Genomic DNA, 11,504 nt, shown 5'->3' with positions numbered 1-11,504 from the left:
ACTGAAAAAAGCATGAGAGAATGCGATAGCACCGCGACGGAGAGCGTTAAAAAATATTTTAAAGAAATTTTTTATTAAGGTTTATTTTTGATATTGAATATAATATAAGATACTAAGAATATAATAAAATAAAATAATATAAAATAATAATATTTTGTGTAATATAATAATATGTAATAATATAATATAATAATGTCTCACGTGAATGCATGCTGATGTGAGTGAGAGAGAAAGAGTAAATAATATTAATATAATATAGTAATATAATAATATAATATAATATAAAATATTTATATCCAGACTTCTTTGTCCGGATTATGGCCGATTTGGATTGGCAGATGTCGTCGATCTGCGTCGACTCTCTGGCATGTCACCGCTAATGGATCCGGACCAAGAAGTCTGGATATAAATATTTTATATTATATTATATTATTATATTACTATATTATATTAATATTATTTACTCTTTCTCTCTCACTCACATCAGCATGCATTCACGTGCGACATTATTATATTATATTATTACATATTATTATATTATACAAAATATTATTTTATATTACTTTATTTTATTATATTTTTAGTATCTTATATTATATTCAATATCATAAATAAACCTTAATAAAAAATTTCTTTAAAATATTTTTTAACGCTCTCCGTCGCGGTGCTATCGCATTCTCTCATGCTTTTTTCAGTGCATAGCGTAGAGCAGATTTTTGCTTTTTCCAATATATCTCGAAAAGTATTGGAAATATCAAAAAATGTTTTATACAAAAGTTTTATGGCAACAATATCTCTATCTAACTACATTAATAAAATTAAAAAAAAAAAATTTTTTTTAATTAAAAAACAATTGTTTAAAAAAAATTTTTTTAAAATTTAATTACTGTAGTTAGATAGAAGTACTTTTATTGTAAAACTTTTGTATAAAACATTTTTTAATATTTTGTTTAGTTTACGAGATATATCGAGAAAACGAAAAATGTCTCAATCTTTGAAGGGTGGTTTCACCCCTTTAAACCGTTTATGGGCAGCTACAATAAATTTCTAAATTCATGTATTTACCCCCTCTACATTTATGCCAAGTTTCATTAAAATCAGAATTTTCGAGTTCGCGAGGTTCCCTTGTTAGTCATTAAATGATTATTTTAATTATGTACAATCACATTAAACATAAGGATGGCTTTTAAGATTATAGTGCGTTTATTATAGAATATTGTTTATTTAGGTTAGACACTTAGGCTTGCCAGATTCCGACTTTGGTTTTTTCTATTTTTATTTTGTTTTATTATTTCTGTTATTTTGGTAACTGCCAGATGTACGCCCCGACGGCATTCGGAACGAATGACAGGTCAGTCTGGCCGATCTGTAAGAAATCTAGGGAGAAGGGAGAAAGGCACTAGTCAGGCCAGCGACGGAACTTATTTTTTCCTCGATTGGCACCATTGTATCCCGGCGAATAAATCCAGCGTACAGGGCGCTCTTGGCGTCTTTTCCGCGTAAGTCGCGTTTGATTTTGGAGCATTGCGCTCCGAAGTTCGGAGACGTGCTTGGTGTTTGCAGCCGTTGGAGTCGCCCAGTCGCGGAATTGTGTTCGGGCTAAAGTTGTGCTGGCGAGCGTTAAATTGCGGCACTCGGTGTCGATTGATCAAAGCGGCGCGGTTTGTTCGTTCACGGGTCGTACACGTGGTCGGCAAGATCATTTGTGCGTTTGTAACGACCACGAAGTCGCGCCGTGCGCAATTGGAATTTGTGCAGTGAAATAAATTCATTCCACCATTCAACGCTCTTAATTGTTGACTATTCCCAGAGAAAAATCCGGTCTTGAATCCTAATTCTCGGGTCCTTAAGGAACGTGGACAAATAATCCAGTTTAGTGAGTCATCTAGTTCCCAGCTAGCAAAATGACGCAAACTTTGCGCGAAGTTTGCCGCAAACTCGAGCAAACCTTTGCAACAAAATTACGACAAGGTGTGTCCGCATTAAGCTTAGCTTTTGCTGGCAAGGCTTGTTGTAAATAGTATGACGCATATTTTATGCAAATAACAGGGTAAAATTTGCTAGTAAAGCATAACAACAAATTTGCAGCAAGAACAAGGCAAACCTTGCTGTACACAATATGATAGCAAATTTGTGGCAAGAATAGAGCAAACCTTGCTGTACATAGCATAATAGCAAATTTGTGGCAAAAACGAGGCAAACCTTGCTATGCACAATATGATAGCAAATTTGTGGCAAGAACAGGACAAATATTGTCGAAATTTAGATCAACAAAAATGATTATTAGACTGAAATATTAGACTGATTAGTCCAATATCAAATGTAAATGGTGCAATCGTACTTGGTTCTCTGTTCTCAATGAGCCCCTTTTATTAATCCAGTAGGTAAATCTTTTTCACGAGAAATGCGCCATCTCGAGATAGATAGTAAAGTCAAAAATAAAGTTTAAAACCCGATAATGCAACTCTGTTATTTGCATAAAATGTGCGTCATACTATTTGCGACAAGCCTTGCCAACAAAAACTAAGCTGTTTACGGACACATCTTGTTGCAATTTTGTTGCAAAAGTATGCTTGCAAGTTTTATTTTGTTCTTGCTACTAATTTGCCGTTATTCTGTGCTTAACAAGATTTCCTGTTTCTGCCATTTAAATTTATTGTCATGTCGTGTAGCAAGGTTTGCTCTGTTATTTGCTTAAATTTTGCATTTTATCATGTCGGAACAAATCTTGTAATTTCTATACGTAATATTTATGTACAAGTCTTTCTGTGTTATTTGCAGCATCGTGTGATGAAAACTTTGCCGTAAATTTGCTCGAAACTTTTAGAAAACAAAGCAACAGACAATTACTTGTCATAAAATTGTTGTCAAAATTGAAACAATCCTTACTGTAAAGCTTTCACGATATGTGATTTTAACAGGCCTGGCTAGCTGGGTTTATTCTTGTTTACACAGTCGACTTCTAGAAGTTGACAGAAAGTCGACTAAATGTCGACTTCTAAATAGTCGACTTCTAAAAGTTGAGGGAAAGTCATTTGACGAGGACTGCGTTCGGGAAGCGCATATATCTTATGTGCTATCAATGCTATTTGCCGAGTAAGTCTCAGATGCGCACGGTAAACGGACACAGTAACAAATGCGCACAGTCGCAAACCCATGTGGTGCAGAGAATGCTTTACACACACACACACACACACACACACACACACACACACACACACACACACACACACACACACACACACACACACACACAGGCGCGCGCGTGCGCGGGGGGGGGGGGGCAAGGGGGGGTTTCGCCCCCCTTCCGCATTCATCCCGTTGGTAGAGGTGCCCGAAAAGTCGCAACCCATGTGGTAAGTTTGTTGGTTATTGTGTCCGTTTGGTCTATGCGCAATTGGTCCGTGCGCATTTGGTCCGTGTGCATTTGGTCCGTGCGCATTTGGTCTATGCGCATTTGGTCTGTGCGCATTTGGTCTGTGTCCGTTTCACTCAGCCTGCTGTGTCCGTTTATTACTGTGCGCATCTGGGACGCTCCCGTGCGCATTTGGTCTGTGCGCATTTGATCCGTGCGCATTTGTTACTGTGTCCGTTTGGTCTGGGTCCGTTTGTTACTGTGTCCATTTCACTAAGCCTGCTGTGTCCGTTTATTACTGTTCGCATCTGAGACGCTCTCCTATTGCTCTATCTGCGTCATTCATTAGACGTAAAAGATTTTGTGCTTGGGCCGACAAAAAAGGATCTCGAGTCGACAAGAAAAAGAGGATCGACGTTACTAATGCATGAAAAAACGAAACGTCTGCCAAATTATTTATTGAGTTATTGTAAATCGCAGATGACTTAGGAATAAGAATATCACCACCATAATGATTTGTTTGAAACAGGAAGTTCAGAATCACGATGATAATGCAGCAAAGTACGTCTATTTCTCTGATGTTTCGATAATTCCTGAAAACTTTTCCTCATATTTGATAGGACGTGTTAAACATCTACTCATAACCTTAAAAATATACTTCCATCCAAAATTTCCGCGTTTTCGATCTGGGGCTCTATTCTGTACCAGCTATCGATAACTATCGGTGTCGTTATGCAAGCTTTTTGCCATATAAAATATCTATGCAACGAAATCGATAGTTTTCAGTAGGCAGTACAGAATAGATCCCCTGCATAGAAAGTTGATTGAAATCTGACGTTTAAAGTTGACGGAAAGTTAACTTTTTGTTATGACGAAAGTCAACTTTTAGTCGGCGTTTCTTGGGACATTCGCCGACTTCAAGTCGACTTTAAGTCGACTTTCGTCTTTAAAAAAGTCAACTTTACGTCAACAGCTACGGTGTAGTCGACTACAAGTCGACATAAAGTCGACTTTTTGCTCTTAGGGTATATACTTGTTTAAGTGAGTGTACTATAAAATTATATAAAAGAAATAAACAATGTAAAGCAGCTTTAGCTGCAATATGTATTTATAAACTAAATGTATTTATAAACTGTATTTATAAACTTTTAGTTTATAAAATGTATTTGTAAACTAAAAACCGAAAAATTATTGTAAAAAACGATATTGGATAGAGTAAATATTCTAAGAACGCAATACGCATGAATTTTATCATGCCATATTTCTCGTCATCGTATTGGAAGAAAGTAAATTTAGAAATTATTTCTGTATGTCTTTTACCCAATTTGAAAATTTATTATGACGCTGCTTGACGCTTGAAGTTGATACGATCCAACTTCTTCCTCTTGACGCTAGCGTCAAAATGACGTCACGTGACGACGCCCAACGCTGGCTTTCAGCGTCCCATGAATTTGCACCTTAAAGATGCAATTTCATTGACGCTAGAAACCAGCGGCAAAACACGCGCGTCGTGACATGCCGCTTGTTCCCTATGTCCAACAAGATTATGTATTAATAGCTCTATCCGCCTACAAAAGTTATTTTAATCATTCATATTGTTGCACTTGAACGCACTTGAACCGCGACACTTTCACTTCCACACGCGGGCGCGGTGAAATAAGTACACGCTTTTGGCGGACAAGGAACTTTATTAGAAACACCGAATACGTTTACAAATATTCAGAGTACGTCCGCACGAGACGACGTCTCTAGAATAACAACAACATTTCATTTGTTTTTCAACTCCCTGGCGACGCTGTCTACGCTAAACTCAGCTGACCGAAGCGATCGATACTATTGAATTTTCTGGAGCGCAGACTAAAGCTCGCGCTCACAACGTGCGCGAGATCACACTCGCAACAATATATTTGCAGATATCCAACTAACATAAAAATGTACCCAGTGAACACAGTAATATAGCAGCAGTGTAACAGCAATGTAACCGAATATAACAGGTTACGTTACTCTGAAATTGCACGTAACTTACATGTAAGTTACAATTTCCGACTCAGCAATATAACATGTTATAATTACATGTTATCTAACCGTTACACAACAGTTACAAAAAAAATAAAATAAAATAAAAATTTCATTTTCTTAAAATTATTTTTATCAACAGCACATACTACATTTAGAATAAATTTTTATTAATTAATTAAATTTAAATTATGTTATTTTTTATTTTATTCTTACTTGCCGCTGCTAGGTTTGAACCCAGGACCTTAGGATTACGAACCTTGTACTCTACCTGCTACGCCAATTTGACTCATCGATATGGGTACTTGTTATTGTCTACATATACCTATATGTAAACTGACGCGACTATATTATTTTTTATAAAAGCAATTAAATTTTGCAAAACATATTAAAAATAAATAGCATTAATCTATTTACTTATTAATTTCATTGTTAAATTTTTCTTTTTCCATAACCTTAATAATTTGATGGAAATTGCGATCTATTTAGCACTAATCTTTGAAGCGTTCAAATGATTAATTAGATGGTTAACTATATAGATCATAATTCTAAGAAAAATTGAATAGTATACATTTATTATTCTGTTTTTGTTCAGCACATGATGAATTTAGATTTTGTGCATTTTTTGTGCGCAGTAATTGTAGACAAACCGTTATTTTTAAAAACATTATCTTTATAATAATTTTTTTTATTATCAAATAGATCTGTCATTCAGAATGTTATAATGTTGTTTGATTTCTGAGTCAACTACGACGCATCGTTCCGTAATAACATTGATACGAACGTGTTATGTTACGATTATACAATTTTTGTTGAATAACTGTAACGCCAAAACGATGTATAACAGCTATATCACTTGCGTATAACAAATATTACGTAACAGGTTATTTCCATGTCATATAGCACCTACATATCACAAGAATAACAATGTTAAATTGCATGTAACTTCCATGTTATATTGCCGCTATAAAATGTGTTCACTGGGTAGTTATCATGAGTCATGACTTAATATTCTAAAAAAGCAGCATATTTATGCACAAGAAGAATGATCAAAATATTCCACATCTACTATATAATATATTAGTATATTACTTACTTTATTTTCGTAATTGTTAATTGTTAATTACAAAACACCATTGAATTTCGCGGCATGCTGAAAAAGCTGAAACGATCTGAAATTTATTTTTCATTATATTTTTTTACACTGAATCTAGAGAAAGTCTAATGATTTTAATTTGACGCTGGTTTCTAGCGTCAATGAAATTGCATCTTTATATTTAAAGGCTACTGCACGTACATTGTTTATGCAAATCGCAATTTTCAAATTTTGCAATAAATAATTTAAGAAAATTTATACTAGCTATTACTTATTATTATTAATTTATATATATTACTCAGTAAATTTTTGTTTAAGAGACTAAATAATTAAACTATAAGGGCTACCGAACATATATGTTACATGCACTATACGTCACATATAACAAATTATAAAACATAATATAAGGCACAAAAAAATGTAGCATAAAAAATAATAACTTATATTTCTTACGTTACATCCTTAAAAAGGATTTTTAAAAATGAGAATGTATTGAAAATTATAAAATGTAATAAAAATTTAAAAAGGATGCAAACTTATATTATTAAAAACATATTAATTAGTCAACATTGAGTGAATGTAGATGGTGACTAATTGAAAATTGGACTTGAGTAGAATTTTTCAATAATTAATACGTTATTTCTCATGAAATATAATTGTTATTAACAGATTATTGCTTATATTAATATTTGAAAACAGTGTTATATACTTTGACATTATAAACATTTTTTATCTTATAAAAATGGGACTTTTCTATACTAACGGATGCATTAGTATTGTAGTATATGATAAACCTATCATTCTTTATTGTATAAAAAATAAGCCTGTAAGAATAAATAATTTTTCATTAAATAAAACAATATTACACCGATTGTGCTAAAATTTGGCATGTAACATGCTCTACGTGTATTTGGTGTAGATATATTAATTATGCAGAAATTTTCAAGTTTTATTATCCTCTGAACAGTAAAAAGTAATTTTTACTCTAACATTGGTACTTGCTTCGGCAGTACATATACTAAATTTGGAACGATACAAAGAAGATTAGCATGGCCCCTGCGCAAGAATGACACACAAAATCGTGAAGCGTTCCACATTATTTTTACTCTAACATTCTTTTATAATGCAAAATATATTTGTAATCTTAACGTTTATAGTTAAAGTATTTTTTTGCTTAGAAAAGATGGACATGTAAAAATAAAAACCATCTGTTAATTAAAGTAATAATATGAGAAAGATTTAAAAAGCGAGCAAATTTATACCATTTGAAAATATATCATTTCTTAAAATCTTGTGAACATGTTTACTTTTGTCATTTCCACCCAAATTATGTGTTACACAATTGATCCCTTGGATAATAGAAGTTATCAAATGTCTACGAATTTTCTATCCTAATTACAATTATTCATGCAATGTCTTGCTTAGAATTTTAGCGTTAGCAAAATATATTATATTATACTTAACAGAAAATAGTACAGCTAAATGGAATTTATTGACACAACGTGTTATTATGATAGTATTATAGAATTTGACATTATAAAAATATTTCTTCTTAAAGCGATAATTAAGCTCTAATACTATATGTTAAAAACTTTATCGAATTGTGTGATATACAATTTCTTTGATTTCTTATGCATTAAAATTCGTCATAAGATAGACATATCTAATATTAACATTAAAAGTTGAATTTTGTAAGGTTAAATCTGTCATGCCTATTATACATGCAGTATATCTTGAGTAGAACTTTGCAAAAAATAATACATTCTCATCCCTTTGAATGTAAAATAATTGTTACGAACAGATTATTATTGTCTATATTAATATTTGATAACAGTATTACAGACTTTGACATTATGAAAATTTTTCAACTTTTTCAAAACGGGACTCTTGTGTTTTAACGGATGTATTAGTTGTTGCAATATTCGATAAACTCGTTACATAGTTGTTGCAATATTTGATAAACTCGTTACATTATTGTTTATTAACACAATACATTTACTACGTACTGCAATAATTAATGGAACTGTTTTTACATAAGACACTTATTTTAATAAAAAATCTTTTTATAATTTTGTGACCGTAAGGAAGCATTAATTAGAAATAAGCTATATTAGAAGAAATAATTTTTCATTAAAAAAAAAAAAACTATACGTTGATTGTTTTAAAATTTGGCATGTGACATGCTCTACGTGTGGTTGGTGTAGATTTCCTAACTTTGCAAGACTTTTCGAATTTTATTGTATTTTGCACATTAAAAAGCGATCTTTACTCTAACATTGTTTCATAATGCACAATATACTTGTAATATTACTGTTTATAGTTATAAATATTCTTCTGTCTGAAAAAAGGGTCATGGAAAAGTGAAAACCTTTTTTTATTGAACAAAGTGTAATAAAGTTTAAACTTGTAGTAATAAAGTTTTAATTATCGCTTTAAAAGAAACTTTAAAAGAAATGTACATAACGTCAAATTCTGTAATAGTGTCATAAAAGCACTGTATGTAACACTAAACTCTGTTCAGATAACTATTTTTCATTAAGTGGAACATGTCATTTGCTTATGCTAAAATTCTACACGAGACACATATTGAGAAATTGACAATTGACATTAGAAGATTCCTGGAGACTTAAGAATTTCTATATTCATGTAATTCTATATTCAGTTGTGTATCACATAATTTGGGTGAAAATGTAAAAAGTAAACATGTTCTCTAGATATCGAAATTAATGTTTCAAATAGTATAGTATAAATTTGCCCATGTTTTAAATTTTTATCAAATTATTACTATATGCTCATTAAAAAATGGTTTTCACTTTTACAAGTCCATTTTTCTTAGGCAAAGAATACTTACAATTACAAACATTAATATTACAAATATACTTTGCATTATGAAAAAGCAATGTTACAGTAAAAATCACATTTTACTGTTCAGAAGACAATAAAACTTGAAAGATCTTGCAAAGATAGAAAATCTATACCAATCACACGTACAATATGCCATATACCAAAAAGCACCATCAACGTATTGTCATTTTCTTTCATGAAAAATTTTTCCTACTAACAGGCTTACTTCTTATACAATAAAGTTATGACTTTATCATACACTACAATACTAATGCAATCGATAGTACAGAAAGAGCCGTTTTATAAAATAAAAACTTTTTATAATGACCCACACAGCACACTTTATCCTAAGGATGTCCCTGGGATGTCATTTTGGGAAATTATCGCAATAATATCGTTAGATATCCGTGGACCGTCTGAGATATCCAAGGGATATCCAAGGGATGTCCACAGATTTGACATCCTGTAGATATCTCAAACGATATCCAGAGGATGTTCAAAAGATTTCCTGAGATATCGTAATATACCTTAGTGAAAAAATTTGTCAAAATTTTTTAGATTTTTTCAGGATTTCTGATGAATGTTCCGATTTTTTATAAGAATTGAAACGTTTTCCGGAAAAATTTAAAAAATGAAAAATTCTGATTAATTTAGAAAATTTTTGAATATTTTTAAGTATTTTTAAGAGTTTCTAAGAATTGAAAAAAACTTGAACAAAAAATATAAAATTCTAATTATTTCTACGGTAATTTTGTAAGAGGAAGGAGACTATACAACATGTTTTAGCCAAGCCACAGTCATACCTGTTTAAAGCATGTTTAATCTCTATATCTGAAAAAACGGTCACCCATCCAAGTGTCAACCATCGCCGACGACGCCGACGTTGCTTGACTTCGAAGACCGTACGCATCCTAACGCCTCGTGATGATCCATAAACACTTCTTGTTTATGTATACATATTTGTTATAGATTATTACAATGGATGTTGTCAGAAAGATGAAACACGTATAGTTATATTTTTATAAATAAATATTAAGTTTGTAACGGACCGTATTTCCTACGCGGATTTTTAGCTCGCCGGGATTGGGTGTAGGAAAGGTCCCTGAGACAATAGACTCGTTTCGGCTTGATTTTAAGAAAATCGTTATAATATATTTTACTTCAAACGCATTTACAATTATTTACAGTTATATTCTATATACAACGCGTCGCTTGGCCGGAACAGCTGTTCGCCGGTCGCGTGAATGTTTCGGTGGTAGTCGTGATGTGCGGCGACGAGCCGGCGGGCAATACTCTGAGGTGAGAGGCCGAGTTCCGTAACGCGGTGAAGCATGCGGTGCGGCGGGCGGTAATTACCGGAACCTTGAGATCGGTGGCGAGCGGTACGAGACGCGAGGCGGGTTGTGTTTTGACGTTGAGCGCGGTGATCTCGGATTTTTGTCGTGACTAGGAACGCCGGCGTCGATCTCGAGAATTGTCAAGGGAGGGGGAGAACACTCCACCCCGCTGTGTTCGAGCCGGGTAATTAGGTGTTAAGGAAGATCCGTAGCCGAGAACTCTCGGCGAAGGCGGAGACGCTCTACTCTCTGCTACGGGATCGTAACTAGGAGTTTTAGATGCGAGCGGTATCAAGAGCTCTTGGTTAAGGCAGAGAACACTCTACCCTAAGCACCGTTTCGCAGGAGGCTTCTCTTGGTCGTATTCTAGTCGGAATCGGAGTAACAGGATACGGTCGGATCGAGAAGTGTCGCAGCCTCCACCGGAGCGGCCTTTTATACCCACTCGGGTGAAGGATCGGAGATCATCGTGGATCTTCGGCTTTTCCCATGCTTTACACAGGGAAATACGCGGAGCGGAGACGGTGATCGTCTCGACGTTTTTTATGGAAAGATTAGGACGGGCCGGTGCCCGTTTCGTGGCTCGGCGGGTGTCCGGCCGGGCCGTGCGCGGTCGGTAATGCCGGCGGACGGGAGGTTCGTTACAAGTTTTACAGTTTTTTTATTCATTTTTACATATGCGCGCAAAATAGCATATAGTGGAATAATTTATTAAAAAGTCTGTTTTTGCTCTGTTCGTATAAAAGCAAAGAAATTTTTTAATGTTATTTTTTATAATTTTTTAGTATTATTAATATATGCCACATTGTTTCGATAAGTGTACTTTCTTTATCTTCTGTTTTAATCTACGTTTCTT

At 33.7% G+C, this 11,504-nt stretch overlaps 1 non-coding gene across 1 annotated transcript; it reads left to right on the top strand.

Annotated features, from left to right (window-relative positions):
• Positions 1-7,461: 7,461 nt before the first annotated feature.
• LOC114253892 lies at positions 7,462-7,568 on the top strand. The gene has a single exon (XR_003625313.1). It is a non-coding gene; the product is annotated as a U6 spliceosomal RNA (small nuclear RNA).
• Positions 7,569-11,504: the final 3,936 nt, after the last annotated feature.

This window comes from Monomorium pharaonis, chromosome 2 (assembly GCF_013373865.1).
Source record: "Monomorium pharaonis isolate MP-MQ-018 chromosome 2, ASM1337386v2, whole genome shotgun sequence".
Taxonomy (NCBI): domain Eukaryota; kingdom Metazoa; phylum Arthropoda; class Insecta; order Hymenoptera; family Formicidae; genus Monomorium; species Monomorium pharaonis.
Note: the sequence above shows the minus strand (reverse complement) of the source record. Positions and strands in the feature narration are given on the sequence as shown.